Source organism: Triplophysa rosa, linkage group LG24 (assembly GCF_024868665.1).
Source record: "Triplophysa rosa linkage group LG24, Trosa_1v2, whole genome shotgun sequence".
NCBI lineage: Eukaryota > Metazoa > Chordata > Actinopteri > Cypriniformes > Nemacheilidae > Triplophysa > Triplophysa rosa.
In genome coordinates this window covers 13,121,304-13,139,430 of record NC_079913.1, presented here as the reverse complement: position 1 = coordinate 13,139,430, position 18,127 = coordinate 13,121,304, and the positions used below count along the sequence as shown (strand labels likewise).

At 38.2% G+C, this 18,127-nt stretch overlaps 1 long non-coding RNA gene across 2 annotated transcripts; it reads right to left on the bottom strand.

The window, feature by feature from the left end:
• Nucleotides 1-2,245: 2,245 nt before the first annotated feature.
• Nucleotides 2,246-17,332, bottom strand: LOC130548230 (uncharacterized). 2 transcript variants are annotated; one of them, XR_008961993.1, is made up of 3 exons: nt 17,244-17,332; nt 3,758-3,778; nt 2,246-2,717 (listed from the first exon to the last, which is right to left on the bottom strand). It is a non-coding gene; the product is annotated as an uncharacterized LOC130548230 (long non-coding RNA). The 2 variants fall into 2 exon arrangements; XR_008961992.1 differs by lacking the exon at nt 3,758-3,778 and having other exon boundaries at nt 17,244-17,331.
• Between the last annotated feature and the right edge of the window lie 795 nt (nt 17,333-18,127).

The window sequence follows — 18,127 nt, the reverse complement described above, 5'->3', positions numbered from 1 at the left end:
TTCAACCATTTGCCAAAATGTAAAATAGCTGAAATTGACTGGTAACACTTCAACGACTTCAAGCATATATAATGGATTATAAAAGTAGTTTTAATGTATTATTAAGCCTTGTAATGCACCTTACAATTATTCATAAGACATTACAATGCATTATAACTACAGGTAATACATTATAACACAAATCAATTTCTTGTTACACTTTGCATTTTTAATTTGGTTATAATTCTTTACAACAACATTTTAATGTATTGCAACACACATTATGATCAAATATTATGCATCATACTCTTTAATAACCCTTTATAATGCATTATACACAAAGGCTTTAAAGCCTTAGTAGTTAACCAAAAAATAAAAATTCTGTCATCATTGACTCCATATAACATTTTGTCATTTCAAACCTGTATGACTTTTTCTTCCTCAGAACACAAAACATATTTTGAAAAAAATGTTGTTAACTTGACCCCATTCACTTGCATTGGTTTTGTGTCCATACAATAGAATGGGCCCAGTGCTGTTCGGTTACCAACTTTCTTTAAAATATCTTCTTCTGTGCTTTGCAGAAGAAAAAGTCATAAAGGTTTGAAATGACAAGAGGGTGAGTAAATGATGACAGAATTTTAATTTTTGGGAATCGCTAAGTAAATCGTTACTTTTGTTTTGACTTTTAAGGCCAATTTGGTTCAACTTAAAACTTGAGGCAGAAACATTGTTTTATGTATATTATTTGTGTTTATGTACAGCGCTTCACAATACAGTTCATATTGTTTCAAAGCAGCATTTTGTTTGTTTGTAACTCATCAAAATGCTCAAAAACACTACACTTCCCTTAGGAAAGGTTACTGTGGTTTTATTATAATAAAATGAATTAACCATGTTGGCAGATTTATTACAATTTGTATTACAACAGTTAAACCATGGTTACTGTAATAAGACCATGGTGATTTTGTGGTTAATATGGTTTACTACAAATAAAACTATATGGTTATTTTAGATAAACCACTTTGTTTTTGTTTTTTTTCTTAAGTTTTAAAATGTCACATTTACTAAGTTAAAACGGCAAGAACGCTGCATCAATTTAATGTTACTTTAACGTGTCATTTTACGGCTCTCCTGTTTTTGCCAAGTGGTTGATTTAAATGTTGTCCCAGGGTCAACATGATGTTGCCCTAAGGACATCAACCAATCAGATTTCAGAAATAAATTTAAAGTTTATTTTAAATGTAATCTTCCAACCAGGATTAGGTGCTTCTAGACCATTGTTCTTCACTTATCATTTCCCTCTGATTTTTGGGGTAAGTTATGGTTAGGGTTGGGGTTTGATGTGGGTTTAGGTCTTATTTATGAAAATGTTGTCCTTAGGTCAACAAAATATGTTGCCCTGAGAACATCAACCACCTGGCAAAATCAGGTCGAGCTCATTTTACATCCAAAAAATACAAAAAAATTGTGTGAAGTAAAGAATCGACTAGCTTTTGCTTGACAGTAAATAGTAAATGTTAAAGGTCTGAGTATGATTTGGCTCTTAGATTTTTGTGTGGTTGTGGTTGGTTCTAGAAAACGAAACCAAGGGGGTTGCTGGGAAATCCGTGTGTCAGCAATAATGCTCACATATTATGAGTGTGTGCAGTTGCTTATCGTTTTATATTATCTTTTCAGACATCTTATCTGATATGGATAATCTGTTTAGACATCGTATCTGATTTACACCCACATTTTACTAGCTATGTAGGACAATGAAATTGATAGAGACAAAGAGCAAATAGACGGTGCACAATAAAACAAAAATTAGCATATGCTCAGAAATATGACGTTCTAGTGCAACTTCAGTAGTAAAGGTTCCTTTCTTTGAAATTGCAGAATGTGTCAGATATCACCTTTTTACTGACAATGGCAGGTACAACAATAATTTCCCTTTCATTTAAATAAGCACAAACACGAAACATGCTTGTGTTACAAACATTAGTCTTCAGACCTAAAGAGCAACAACAGGAAATGAGTAATTTCTTCTACTGTGGTCAACTTTGGCCCAGTGGATTCTTAGAAAATAAATGAATTTGTTAACTTTTATTTGTCTATAAACAGGACAAAATTCTGCGATAAAGCTAAAAACTGTTAGTATACAAATAAAAAAGACGTGAGGTAGAGACATTGAGGTATCTCTGACATCTGTTGTGGTAATATATTTGCAGTTACATGGAAAAATATCCCCACATATTCAGTATCTGTTGCAAAAGTATCTTACCGGTCTCTACGGCCTCCTTCATGTAGACTGCACAGTATGGATTGAGAACTTCCTCATGGTAGGCAAGTCCTGGGTCCATCTCAAAGCTGGAGAAGCCAATCCTCAAGAATGGAGACATGGCTGTTGAACCTTATTAGCTTCTGATACACAGTGTCCTTTAAAACTGTGTTTATTTCCAATACGTCTCTATTCCGTACGGTCTTCTTATTCAAACGTTTTTACATTTGGAGCATCCATTCTTGTATCTTCGGAGGCTTCCAGACACGATCTGACACCTTGTACAATCCCAATTGTGCATCTGTGTGGGTGTTTAGTGTTGAAACTTTGTCCCTTGCCCCCCACAAGTATCTTCTCGGATGAAGTGAGTAGGTAGTTTGCCAATTCTGTGTGTCTTATAAAGCCGTTGTTTTAGAAGGTACGACGACAGGATGAAAACTGGGTAATGATCGATCCCCCTCAAATTTGGAAAAGACTACAAAAACAGAAAATATAATTTTACGTGAGTCAGTAAGTAACTGTTTTGATCACATTTACACAATTTTACAGTATTTTACTGTTTTATTTTATAGATTTTATACAGCTTTATATATATATATATATAAGATATGTCACTTATTTTTTAAATGCGGTAAAAATTGTTAAATGAGAGAAATAAACAGTAAATGTACAATGATGCTGTTTAAACATGTGTAGAAATGATCGCCCTGAAACATTTTATAGTAATAGTCATTAGTAATGTATATTTTTGTAATAGAATTAATGTTAGAAAAAAGAAAGAATTTATCGTTACATCTAAACTTTTATCAACAACATAACAGATATTACAATGCTTAAAGGGATAGTTCATCCAAAAATGAAAATTCTGTCATGTTCTCACCCTCAGATTGTTCCAAACCCGTATAAATTTCTTTGTTCTGCTAAACACCAAAGAAGATGTTTGTAAGAATTTCAGTAACCAAACAGATCTCCTCCCCCATTGACTCCCTTAGTCTTTATTTTCCCTAATATGGCAGTAAATGAGGGATGAGATCTGTTTGGTTACTGACATTCTTCCAAATATCTTCCTTTGTGTTCAGCAGAATGAAGAAATGTATACAGGTTTGGAACAATTTGAGAGTAACTAAATGATGACAGAATTTTCATTTTTGGGTGAACTATCCCTTTAAGGTTGTGAAAAAGTTACTAAAGTTGACTAAATTAACCTCCAGAATTTAAACCCCAGGTAATGACGCATGTAAACAACACGGTAATCTACTAACAGCACATCAAAGCTCTTAATGATATACTCTTTGTAACAGGTGATCTGTAACCAAATCGAAACAACAGAAACCACCTTAACTTCTTTCCATACCCTTCAGATTAACATGACACCAACACTTGTAATGTCTCAGTTAATAATACATTGCTACAAAACATAATAAACACAGAAGACAAACCAACTAAGGTAAATTGTTAAACAGCTGGACAGCTATACAATGTGAAAGATGTTGAGAAGTTCGCTTCTGTACTTACCAGCTGATAAGCGTGAGGTAACTGGTGACGGGAGAGAAATAGAAAGAACTATTAATAGATGTGAAACACAACTCCCATATGAACAGCCGACCAGGATTCACTTCCCTCCTCAATCATACGGTCTACACTCATCATGGTTACACATGCAGTAGCCTATGGAGTTTGAGTGTTGAGTGTATACTGTATGGATGCTGTAGTGGACACCCATTTATGTTTTACAGAAGAGAACCAAAACTACATTTTCACATTTGTCCAATATGTAGGAGGTAGCATGACAACTTGAACTGAACCAAAGATATTAATATTAACAAGATGCGCCACTGCCGCTACAATGAATAGCAAGGAATGCAACGCTCAATATGGCCGCTCTTGCGAAGGAAGTCCCGCCTTTCAGTAAAATGAGCCAACCGTCAATCAGTAAAGACTGACGATTCTCTGGGGCGGGGCTCTGAGGCACTTGCCAGCCTGTGCACAAGCGCATTAGATGAGGCGACCTCGAAAAAGGTGATTTTTTTTTCCCGCAATTTAAGCTTGGCAAACCAAAGTTATGATACGGTTCATGTCATGTTTAATTGTTGATTGGAAATATGTTGTTTAATTGTGCTTTTTGCCAGCGATTTTAGAAATATCTGCCTTCCCCCATTCAAGTAGACAGGACTGTGGTTTTGCGTAAATAATGTAAATAACTGCCCAGTTGCAAACATGGCTGCCGAGTGGCACGACTTCCGTAAATGGACTTTGACTGAATTGAGTTGTGGGTAGGGTGGTTTTTAGGGAATTGCTTATTAATGCTAGGCTAACTAGCCTAGCCTAAAGTCAAATAGCACGTCAAGTCTTACGGTCGCTATGGGTGTCTCAGATCCCCCTTCATTGTAAGTCAACTGGATTTTTTAAGTCATATTTATAAAAATGATTTCCAACCACTGGTCAACAAGCAACACATATGTTATATAGGCCTATATAAGACATAATAATATTCAGTCAGTATCAGCAATACAAAGTAGCCCTTATGAAAATACCACAGTTTAATGATAAAATCATAGTATACAAATAGTAATACACCAAAAAAGGTTACAAGAACAACAAAATCATACTCTGATTTACACACAACCAGATTTTAAACATTAAACGTGACTCTCATTGCAGCTGTTCGATCAATAAAAACGGTGTAAAACTAAGTTTGTTTTTTGGGTGGTGTGAATTGTCAAAAGTCTCTTTTTTGCTCTGAAAGTGTCTGTATGACTGCCAAGTATTTCCTGTCGTTTGACTGACAGCTCAAACCACACTTCCTGTAGCATGGAAAGACTGTAACCAAGATATTGAGCCTCTTCTCACAGTTAGGCCTACCTGCTAATAATCATAAACACTGGCAGAAAGCTAGAAAGACCCTAGCAGGACACAAACACATGACACTTTTATGTCATAACTTTGTAGTAAGCTTTTACTGGCTCTCTGAAAGTGATATTTAAAGTTTCATCAAACAGAGTGTGAGGTCAATACAGACTCTATGGCCTGCTAAGTTGAAAAGCATGTGAGAGTGAGATTTGCAGGGGTGGGGGTAGTGTGGGATCAAACATTGAAGCCCACCATTGAACTGGTCACACACTGGACTTCAACTACAAATAAATGTGACCTTTCACGAGCTTATTGGGAGGTCAGATTTATAAGGCTTGTTAAAAGAAATGGTCTGGGTTCAATGCAAGTTATTTGTAAAAATAATGAAGTTGTAAAGTAATCTGCCTAGAAACGTATTTCCAGTTGTATTTCTGATCACGTGTTACAGATGTCATTCTTGTCTGTGGGTTTGCTATATTCAAACAGTCTTTTGAGGATAGTTACTGTACGTTTCTTCAAGAGGTTGCGAAGCTGTGCTCCACAGACCTTAATTGTAATTGCATGAATGAATGCAATTTTTATTGTCTTTCACAAATTCTAAGTTTGTTTTGTGGCATTCAACAACCACAATGCTCTTTGAAACATTTCTCCAGCTATGTGTGTATGGGTATTGGGTATACCGTAGTACATCACCCTGATAGTGGATTTAGTGGCCATTAAGAAAGATAATATTTGACCTCACAATGCTGTTGTTGACCAACTGTGATTTATTGATTGACCATTAAGATAAGACAAAGATAAACATCACTTAATCAAGCTAGGCAATGAAAATGGATTTTGATAACTGTGAGCTGTAGTATTACACATATCTATTGGAGAACTCAAGGTGTAAATGTATGAGTTTGTGTTAAAAGATGGGAGAGATGGTTTTGTGGAAATACTTTAGATAGCCAGCAGTGATTGTCATTGATGTGGTGTGTAAAAATGGATCTACATGATGTTAGTCAACACACAGTGTAACATTTATATAAATATATATATTAATATACTGTAGACCACCAATTTACATACACTACCGTTTATGAGTCACTTGAGTGAAATGTTTCTCTTGACTTTATAAAGCTTTTATTATACGCGTACATGTCTAAAAGTAATTTTGTAGACAACTTGTACAATCATAGGTTTTGAACTTTGACTAAATATGAAGAAAAAACATTAAAAGATAATCCTCCTTAAATTATGTTTAAAAGGCACCCCAGGGTTAAGACCTCAAGAAGAATGCCAGGAGAACATTTCTGCAAATTCTAGGCAGTGCTGCTACACTGAAGATAATAAAAGTCATATCTAATATAAACGTTTTGATTTATAATGTCATAATATTTTAGTCATAACATAATTAGTGATGCTTTGAAAAAGCATACCTATTGTTATTCGAACATACATCTTATAATTATTCTTGTTCCGTCAAAAGTTTGGTACGCTATTTGTCCCGCAGCTTTTGACGTAGACCCATGAATGAATACATCACATCGACGGGCCTATTCGGGAATGGTGTGCTGACTTTTATAAGCGATTGGGTGGGTGGGGTGCGATAGGAGGGCGAAAAACCACCCGAAAAATCCCATTGACTTTTTGACATTGCGCCCAACTTTGACGGGTTGTAGCTCCGAGTGAGGATATCGTAGAAACATGAAAATAATACACGATTTGAAGAGGCTATCAGGCTCTGTAAGAACATCACTCACAATGGGGTGTAAGTTGTACCCCTGGGGTGTAAGAGCCTCCCAAATTTTCCCAATCACAGGAAGCATGCCCATATAAGGCGTAAAACGTCCCGTGTTGAATATCTTAGCAGTACAACCACTTAGAGACAAGGGGGTGGGATCATTTTACTCGGGCTACCAATCAGAAACCTATACCTCTGCATAGGAACATCGTAGAGACATGGGGGTGGTTCAATTCACTCATAGGTTAGAGTATTATCAAGTGCAGATGCCAAGCTACACCAATAGCAACCAAACAGGTTAGCCTAGCAACCGTTTAGCAACACCTATATCTCTGCACCAGAACATCGTAGAGACACGGGGGTTGTTTGTTTCACTCATGGGTTAGAGTATTATCAAGTGCAGATGCCAAGCCATGCCCATAGCAACCAAACACATTAGCCTAGCAAACGTTTAGCAAAACCTATAACTCTGTATCAGAACATCTTAGACTCATGGGGGTTGGTTAGATTCATTAGTTCATTAGTGTCATCACCCTAGTGCCGAGTTCCGCGGTTTGCCACGAAAGCATCACTCACAGTTTCTTTAGAAAATGTACTATGGGGTATAACCCATTGTTATACCTGTTATTCCATACTTCTGAGTTTAGGGTCATTCTGATATGTGAAAAAATAATTATAATAAAAAAGTAGGTGACCCTACATTTTTTAACAGTAGTGATGCAAAATTTGTAGAATTAAAATAGAAACATTGGGTCTCATTCACTAAGCATGCGTATGCACAAATTTGTGCGTGAAACCTGCGTACGAACGTTTTCACGAACAAATCATGATTCACTGAAACTTTTGTACTAAAATTTATTCTAAATATAAGAAAAAAGATAGGAACAGCTCAAAGCACACACTGTCAGAAAAAAGGTGCCAAATTTGTACCTTTAAGGGTACAATGGCTTGTCACTGGGGCAGTACCCTCAAAGGTACACATATTTTACCTTTCCACATGGATACCCAGACAGCAAGCAACCATTGAATCAATGTAAAAAAATAGCTGATTTGTGAATGTTAATTGCATTGAATCAATATCACTTTTGCACCTGAAATTAATGTTGAAAAAATGTTGAAATTTCAACAAATCACCATTATTGTGATCAGTGTTTGCTTTAGTTGGGCTCTTGACTCTTGAGTTTAATGTGAAGTTTTCTTTACTGTCTAATACATATGTTGTGGCAAAGAAAACTAAGATCCAGTGAGATCAGAAAATGATCATTATTTCATCACAATGAAGTTCTGTAAATTACTTTTGAGTATCTTATGTTTTTAATATGTGAATGCAGAGTTATGTGTCATGATTCTGCCGCTTTTGTCATGTTTCTGTTGGTCTAGTGGCGGGATCATGGCAGAACCCCATGTTTCATGTGGGGGGAGAGTTTTGGCCCTGTTGGCCTTCCATACACTCTCTCTCCGGTCCTGTCCCTGTTCCCGCCCTTTCGTTGCCTCATTATTGCTTGTAATGATTTCATTCCCCACACCTGTTCCCTCTTGATTTGTCCCCTTATTTAATGCCCCTGTGTCCTCTGTCTTGTGCTGGGTCATTGTCATTCGTTTCATGTGGGTGAGTTCCTGTCTTTGTTAGTCTAGTTTGTTATTCGTACCCCAAGGTAAATGTTATATGTAGCATTGTATGGTGTCCAGGTATTTAGTTTCTCCTTACCTGGTTTTGTGAATGCTTGTGTTCTTGTTTTACCGCCTCGTGGGTTTTTGTTTTGTCTCTTTGTTATTATTTATTAAAGTATTGTGTTACCTACCTGCCGTCTGCGTTTGGGTCCTCCATTCCTGTGTGTCTTTGTCTCACCACCCAATACCACTGTGACAGAATGACCCAGCCATTATTGGACCCAGCAGACAGCGGGATCGCAGCGGGAGGGGTCGATGCCGCCGGGCTCCCTTCCAGGGTCGAAGCCGCCGGACTCCCTTCCAGTGTTGAAGCCGCCGGACTCCCTTCCAGGGTCGAGGCCGCCGGAACCCCGTCTGGGGTCGAGACCACTGGGCTCCCTTCCAGGGTTGAGGTCGTCGGGTTCCCCTCCAGGGTCGAGACCGCCGGTGTCCTGTTCCTGCCACAGATCCCTGCCGGCATCCCAACCGGTACCCAGACCTGTCCAGTCGACACACCGTCCTATGTGTTGTTCCTGTCCTGCCGGCGATCCAGCCGTTGTCCTAGTTGCTGCCCAGCTGCCAGAGAGCGCTGCCCAGCCACCGACATCCTGGCCTGTCCTGTCGATGCCCAGCCCTGCTTAGCCGGTTGCCCAGCCCTGCTTAGCCGGTTGCCCAGCCCTGCTTAGCCGGTTGCCCAGCCCTGCCGTACATTCAGTACGGTGCAGCCGGCATCCGGTCCGGTGCAGCCGGCGATCCAGCCGGCCGTTCCAGTCCGGTGCAGCCGGCCATTCCAGTCTGGTGCAGCCGGCCGTTCCAGTCCGGTGCAGCCGGCCATTCCAGTCCGGTGCAGCCGGCCATTCCAGTCCGGTGCAGCCGGCCTTTCCAGTCCGGTGCAGCCGGCCATTCCAGTCCGGTGCAGCCGGCATCCAGTCCGGTGCAGCCGGCTATCCAGCCGGCCATTCCAGTCTGGTGCAGCCTGCCATTCCAGTCCGCTGCAGCCGGCCTTTCCAGTCCAGATTTGTCCCCTTTTTTAATGCTCCTGCGTCCTCTGTCTTGTGCTGGGTTATTGTCATTCGTTTCATTCGTTTTTGTTTTGTCTCTTTGTTATTATTTATTAAAGTATTGTATTAACCCCCTACCTGCGTTTGGGTCCTCCATTCCTGTGTGTCTTTGTCTTACCACCCAATACCACTGTGACATTATGACACAATTTAAAAAGATGTAAGCCGTTTTATGGACAATTTACAGAATAAATGATTTTCACAAAACTGTTACATTTCTGAATCAGTTAGACATGAAGAATCAGTGTATGAATCTCAACAATGAGGACAATCAACAGAAAGAAAGCTTCATGATGCAATGCATGCTGGGTAACATCATAGTACAAAACTCATTCATGACTCCAAGCATGCATTGCAGTTGATCTGTTTATCTGATTTAATTTGATGATTGTCACTATTGTTGAGATTCATACACCGATTCTTCGTGTCTACCTGATTCAGAAAAGTAACAATTTTGTGAAAATAATTTATCCTGTTAGTCGTCCATAACACTGCTTTATACTCTTTAAGCTGTATCATAACTGCACATTCACATATTAATAACATATCATATCACACTCAAAAGTAACTTACAGAATTTCATTGTGATGAAATAATGGTCATTTTCTGATCTCGCTGGATCTTAGTTTTCTTTGCCACAACATATGTGTTAGACAGTAAAGAAAACTTCACATTAAACTCAAGAGTCAAGAGCCCAACTAAAGCAAACACTGATCACAATAATGGTGATTTGTTGAAATTTCAACATTTTTTCAACATTAATTTCAGGTGCAAAAGTGATATTGATTCAATGCAATTAACATTGACAAATCAACTATTTTTAACATTGATTCAATGGTTGCTTTCTCTCTGGGTATCCATGAGGAAAGGTACAATATGTGTACCTTTGAGGGTACTGCCCCAGTGACAAGCCATTGTACCCCTAAAGGTACAAATTTGGCACTTTTTTTCTGACAGTGCACGTACGCAAAAATCACCAGTGTCTTTCTTTCTCCCTCTCGAGCTGCGATGTTTCTCTGAACAACAGCACTTATATAGCCGGCTAACGAGAACTCTGTAAACTGCGTGTCTGTATAAAAGGTGTTGTATTGTGTATGAACTGATTTTGAGGACTGCGCACCTGGAATTACTTGCGAGAGTGTGTCTGTAGACAGCGTCACATGGGGTTGCCTGGAGTATCTTTGACTTGAGTGACGACAGGTGGTAAAGGATAGCTTAGGCGGAAAGCCCTAATTTGGAGATGGACTGGGTGTGTTTTATGCAAATGACTAAACTTGTGCACCGGGCCGCTCATTTAGAATACTCCAAATTCACTAACGTTAGGATGTGGTTGAAGGTGCAGTTTGTAAAAACCTCCGCTAGAGGGTGCACGATCAAAACGACAACAATGCCGTAGCTTGATGACGCTGTGAAGGAGCGTGGAATGATGGGATCTGATGTCTTCAACTCCACCGCTGATGGCCATCAATCAGACGGGAATGAGAAATCATGTTAGCAGATGAGGTAAAGTTTTATAAATGTTGCGAATAATTGTGGTCCATAAATAAGTGACTGTTCGAAAAAAGCTAGTGGCTTGCTAGACGCTAGACACTACTCCCACATTTGTCCACGACACTGTTGTCATGCAGTTTCTACGTCAGTAAAGGTGGTAACAAAGGGGAACGTGGATATGACGCCATTGACAGGCGACTGCACAGCCCCGTGTCACTGTTTAGAATGGCGATTTTCTCACGATTTACAAGTAGTTGGAAACATTTGAGATATTGCAAGTACTCAGCTGAACAAAATATATAACACTAGCCCAGTGGTTTTTGGATATTTTACTGCAAAATTGTTACAAGCTGCACCTTTAAGAACAAATTCATGTTTGAATTATTCATCGTGTTGTGAATTAGGTAGAAAGTAGAAAGTCAAATGTACGAATCATTTAGGGGCCGTTTACATTTTGCGTCGTTTGTGTGTCTACCCACGGGCAAACGTGAGCGGGTCTTTATTCTTGCAAAAAAAAACATTCAGAGTGTAAAAACAACGCCACTCTCCCAGTAGTTTCTGTGGCGTAGTGAGTAAGACTCGTGGCAAGTAGAACTGATGGTACATATGAGCGCAAGATCGATTCCACCTTTTGCCGAACTACATTCACATCACATATCAGATCACACAAGCATTTATTTTCAACAAAATGAAGAAAATATTTGAAAATGGCTAACAGGTGTTTATAATAAAGGTGACTGTATTGTGAGGTTAAGGGTAGTAGAGAAGTCTTATTAGTAGGTCTATCTATACATATAATCATTTACACTCTTATTATTGCATAATGTATATTGTACAACATTACTTGTTTACCTTGCTGTGTCGAAACTGAATGAAGTTTAATTTATATGAGCTCGTCAATATCAATCTAATTGAGGTGGCCAAACAAATGAAAGAAAGTGGGATTTGCTATGGACAGAAGCCGAGGTTAAGGTTCGCTTTAACTGTGAAAGAGCCAGCACGATGAAAGTTGCTAAATGTTTTATCATAGAAATGTTAGGGTCATTCACGTTGCGTGTAAAAACACGTGCAAAACACTGTCTGCGTTGCTTTTTCCCTCTTTCTTTTTTTGTTTAAGTTATATTTTAGGCGCTTTTTTGCCTTTATTTGATAGGACAGTGGAGAAAAGACAGGAAAGCTTTGAGTAGAGACAGGGGAGTGGGACCGGTGTTGTATCAAAATCCGACTCCCCGTGAAATTACGACTCCCCTGTTTTCCCCTACGAAGGTTAGGTCGTAGTCGTAATCTCACGGGGGGTCGAATTTCGGTACAACACCGGCAAAAGACACTTAAGACGGGAATCGAACTCGGATTGTGCTGCAAGGGCACTGGCACTAGATGTCAGCGCACTAACCACAGGGATATTGGCGCCAACGCTTTCTTCCTCTTTCTGGCACTTGGGAGTAGGGTTGGGAATCGAAAATCAATTCCAATTTGGAATCGGAATCGAAAGGCTAGGAATCGGATCGGAATCGAAAGGAATAGGAATCGGATACTTGATATTAAAATTTGAATTCCTCTTATCAATTCCTGTGTGCATATTTTCAGAAAAGTACATGCGTTCCATGATCTGCTGATATCTCAATAAAAGCCCTTATGAAAATTATCAATATTTTTTACTATAGTAAGCATAGTTTAGCTATAGAATTTGCATTAAAGCACAGGAATCACAAGTTAACCATAGTTGCATTATAGTAACTGCAGTTTAACCATGATGTAGTTCAACTATGATAATACAAATTGTAATAAATTCAGAAAAGGTGTGTTTCTATGTGTAAATATATACAAAACGGTGCTCATAAATATATAAATATATTTTGCAAACAAGTCAATAAGCAGGCTAAATGACCATACAGGTTGATATCAAATGTTTTACTTCAACTGTGGAATCGAAACTGGGAATCGATAAGAATCGAAATCGATAAGCAGAATCAGAATTGGAATCGATAAAATTGAAACGATTCCCAACCCTACTTGGGAGTTTGCGCTCCCTTGGGGTCTGCCATTATTGAGCGTGATTGACAAGCGTTAACATTTAAATAACAAACCGATGTCCAGCAATGCAGTCCCGAACAGACGGGGGTGAACGTTAAAAGTTTTTGCATGTGGGCCCGAACCTGACTTGCTACGCCACTCTATTGGAACACATAGCCTATGTGGCGGTCACTGGGCTAAGCCCTGGATATCCACTCACCTTAGAACCGCCCCTGAATGACACCCAATGGCTTTAAAACCACAACATTTCTAAACACAAGACAGTCGAGTAGTATCGTTTTGTTTTTTTCTACTGAAACATTATAGGAAGGAACATTATAGGAAACGTTAAAGGTTTGTATGGCTGACAGACCTTTGCAGGTTATGTTTAGATGCTGTTTCAGATAATGCGCAAATATGCAAAAAGCATATTAAAGAAATTTGTAGTTTTTCAACAGTTAGTTCCATTGATCTGGATGAGAGGTTTTCCAAAAGTGCTGATAAGACCACAAAAGCACTAAGATGCTTAACTGTTTTGTATCAGACTGCCATAGTAACCATTAAAACAATACAGACACAAAGCTATTGATTTAGACATGACAGTCGCAGGTACTTGCACTTGCTCAGTCATGCTCGTGTGTACTCATACAAGTGGATTTACTTATTGACTTTCACTTTCTTTTGAACTGTTGTAAAAGCATTTACATTTTAGACAATACAGTACCTGTTGATGGAGAGAGAAGCATTTATCATGTTCTTGATCCAAGAATTCATGAAAAAAGATATTGAATATTATACTTGCAGTTGTGCTGTTATGGCTGTATATAAGCACGCTGTGATTATCGGCAGCACTCGATGGTGCTGATGCTGATATGTGTCGTATTGCTTAAATGGTAAGTTAAAGGGATAGTTCACCCAAAAACTAAAATCTGTCAACATTTACTCACGCTCTTGACATTTCTAACTAGGCCTGTGCCGGTATCAAATTTCCATGCTGCGATTAATTGATTAAGGTTTCATCGCGGTAAACGGTATTATCGCAGTATTCAATTCTATGAGAAATGCAGGTTGAAAATATAAACCAATTTCAGTGTTTTCCTCTTGATAATAACTTTATTTTAAATAATAAAGAGAACCTCAAACATTTAAATATAAATAAAACAACACACAGTAATGATGTATAAAGTGAGTTTATTCAAACAGAATAAAGTGCAAACTGCAAAAGAACAACTTTTGTTAACTGCTTTTAAATATACTTATGTCTGTACAACGCTAGTACTACAATTCATGTTATTATTATTATTATTATTATTGTTTGAATAACAAGCCAAGCCAGTGTGTTAACTATTATAGCAAGCTAAACATTTATAAACAGCAAATTCACTCGCACTTTGAGACTGTGTATGACTTTATTGCGTTCCATCAACGTATAATTATAAATAATTATTCTGCCACACTGTTATATTTCATTACTCGGCTTACTTTTAACCCAAAATATTTCCAAACCTCAGACTTCACCCTTTTAGAAGGGGGATAAATCGTCGGCAGCGTTCCTCCTTCCGCCATGCTTCCTCTCCATGTGGTACTGCTTACGTCAGAGTGCGCACGCGTCTTTTGCTCAGCAGCGCGCGCACACACACGTAGGCATCTCCACCTGGGGAACGGGATTGTTTAGATCAGAGTGCGCATTCCTACGCAGCATACACGCAGTGTACTTTTATCCGGTTGATGAAAAATAAACAAATACACGTTCTAAAAAAATCTATATATTTTCGCGGTATTTGAAAGTGCCCGCGATAATAACATCGTGCTAATTCATTACCGCAATTAATCGCATTACCGAATATCGGCACATGTCTATTTCTAACATATATGAATTTCTTTCGTTTGCAGAACACAACAAATATTTTGAAGAATGTTGGTAACAGAAAACAGTTGGTCCCCCTTGACCTGCATTGGTTTTGTGTCCATTCAATAGAAGCAAATGGGGACCACCGGTTGTTGTGTTTTTCTAAAGAAAGTCATACTGGTTTAAAATGACAACAGGGTGAGTAAAAGATGAACGATTTTTCATTTTTGTGCGAACTACCTCTTTAAATACATTTACTGTCTACAAAACCGGTACACAAGCCTATGAGTCAGTATAAACAATAAAACTCTAAACATGATTGTTTTCAAATAGGTTTCCCAAACACTACCTGAATATTAAGTTTGAATAACATACAATTACACGCATTACACTTGTTACTAGGGCTGTGCCGATAAACGATATCATATCGAATCGCGATAGAATGTATTTCAAAAACGATGATAAGCTATTGGCATTTTGACTCGATATGGATTAATTGTACAGTCTAACAGAACGCAGAAATAAACATAACAACAGTCAGTCAGCGTGCAGCTTTTATCATGCGCGTCAATGTACAAAGTCCATTTCATACTGCACTTGGCAAAGAAAACTCGACATGAGGAGGAAAACATGACTGGAAGCGGAAACAAAGGTGAAACTAACCTCGAGTTGTCATCACGCGGTTTATCAAGTGTCTTATTTTTTTTCGCAATCGCCGGTTAAACAAAACAAACTTGAGGCGCAATTGCAAGCGAGTTACTTCGAAACTCAAGCACAAACGTTTTTATATCCATCGTTAACATATCTGCTAACATGAGCTGGTGCTTATGAAACAAACCAGCGCTGCCCTGTACAGATTAGAGATGTAATGTTGTGTGCATGAGTTTGTGTGCACATTAAAATATTGATCCTTGTATGTAAGATGCTTGCATGATTAAAGAAATGTACTACAGTTTATGTGAGATGTCTTTTTGAAAGACTAAGGTTCACAGAATGCATTAAATGAATCCCACTACTCGAGCAAGACATTATTGCAGCGTTATGTATGTGCGCAGGTGCTGAGCCAATAGCGTTCGAATGTACACAGTAACGGAGCCCTTTCATTGGTTGAATGTACCTGTACTGAATGAACACTCCCTTTACTTAACGAGTCAATTGAGTCAAAATGAGAGTGAATGAACTGGTACATGTTGTTTATGGCCTAATATCCTCTGTGTTGCAACAGTGCATTAATTTAATTTAATTTTAACTGGTTAAAGGTTAACTTTTGTTAATAAACTGTATTTAAAATAGATTTTAAATACAGTTTTTAATTAAATTTATATCGAAATAAATATTGTTATCGATCAATATAGAAAAAAACTATCGAGTTTACTTTTTTGCCATATCGCCCAGCCCTACTTGTTACACAGGTTGCCTCTGAAAAGATTTGTGTTCTTGATAAAAATGTGTGGTTGGAAACGGCAGCCTGACCTGAGTAACATGTTCCAGTGCCCGACATTTTAAGTTCCTCTATTTTTACACGCATTACATCATGTTACAAAAGGCCACAGACACACAAGTTTATATGTTTGCTTCTTGTTAATTGATGTGTTTCAGACTTACTGGATATCACCCAGATGTTTAGGAAAACATCACAATACACCGACTGTTATGCAATCTAAATCATGTTACATGGAAAAATATATAATTCTTGAATGTGTTTCATGACAAACAAAGAGAACATTGAAGGGATGTCTGGAGTGTTATTTTAATAAAATCTGTATTCAATGTGTGTAAGGTTCAAATGCATGGGAAAAGTCCAACAAAGCAATGCTCAAATAAAGGATAAATGGCACCAAATCCTATTATAGGTGCACTAATCCAGATTTACGTTTGGAAATACAACAAAATCTTGTGATCCCAAGTAACTACGCTTGTGTGGGCAATGGGCTTGTTATTTATTTTCTTAAAACTACAAAACCTCTTTTTTTTATATGTCCCACACGCAGCCTGTTCTCTAAAAGTTCACAACACAGTCTATTGCGTTTATTGTGTAAAAGATCGCATTGTGTTTTCAAAAGATCAAGTTCTCAAAAACAAAGTGAACTTCCACACTGTTTTGTGGTTTCCTGCAACTGCAGCGCAAACAGCAAACGCAGTCAACTGGAAAATGAGGCAGAATGTTGAATGTTTTAACATCTTATTGCTGGAAGCCTCATCGGCATCACTGCCTCTACCTGTGGCCATCATATGTCCTTGTGATTTTGAATAGATTATGTAAAAGCTGATACTTATTGCATTTAAACTAAGCGTAAGTATAACCTCAGGTTAAAAAAGTAGAATGAAAAAGAAAAAGGTAAATTGTAGATAAACACTTACCCAATGCACTGCACATCAACGCTGCTCTTCAAATGATATTCTGTCTCCGTTCACAACTTCAAAAAACCAGGATGCTCGTACGTCACGCGTTAGTGTGTGTGTGTGTGTGTGTGTGTGAGCGTGTGTTTGTGCGTGTGTGTGCGCGCGTTTCTCACCTCACTTAAAGGCAGCAGAAACTCTGCGGTTTGCCGAATTGCTAAATATCAGGCGCTCTGCCACCTGCACAAATATAGTTTTCTGGTTTTATTGGAATGCAGTGATATTAATATTAAATATCCCATCTTAATTTCCTGAAAACAGCAATCTTGCATATATATATTTTTCTCTACATTTCAAGAAACACAACCAAAATTTCCCTTGTTACTCGTTTTAACAGTAATATCGTGACGCGCACACTGCACAGTGATTGTAATCGGTTGTTCATTTGAACCGGTTCTTTGAAATGAACAAAGCCTGACAGTTGAAGGGTTCAGCCAGCAGGTGGCGATAAATCACAAAAATAGAGATGAGGAGGTTCACATGACCTAAAGCGTTAGGGAAAACGAGAGTAATGGAGATAATTGCCTCAATTAGATTGTGTAACGAATCATTTTAACTAGCTCAGCCTGACCATCACACACGGTGGTGGGGAACTGGCACGAAAAGAGAAATATTTGTCAACATTTTATTAGTAGCAGTAATTCATTATTGTTTTTAAATAACATTTGTACTAAATACGACCACTGCAATGTTTTAAACATATGTACAAATTTGGGCTATTTTAGATTTGTAACATTATGTTTCATATTTCTAACCCTACAAATGCAGTTACTCATATTATCCTAAACATAAACACTTGAGATGTAAAACACATGCATGCTAAGAAAATATTTTGTTTTAAAAGA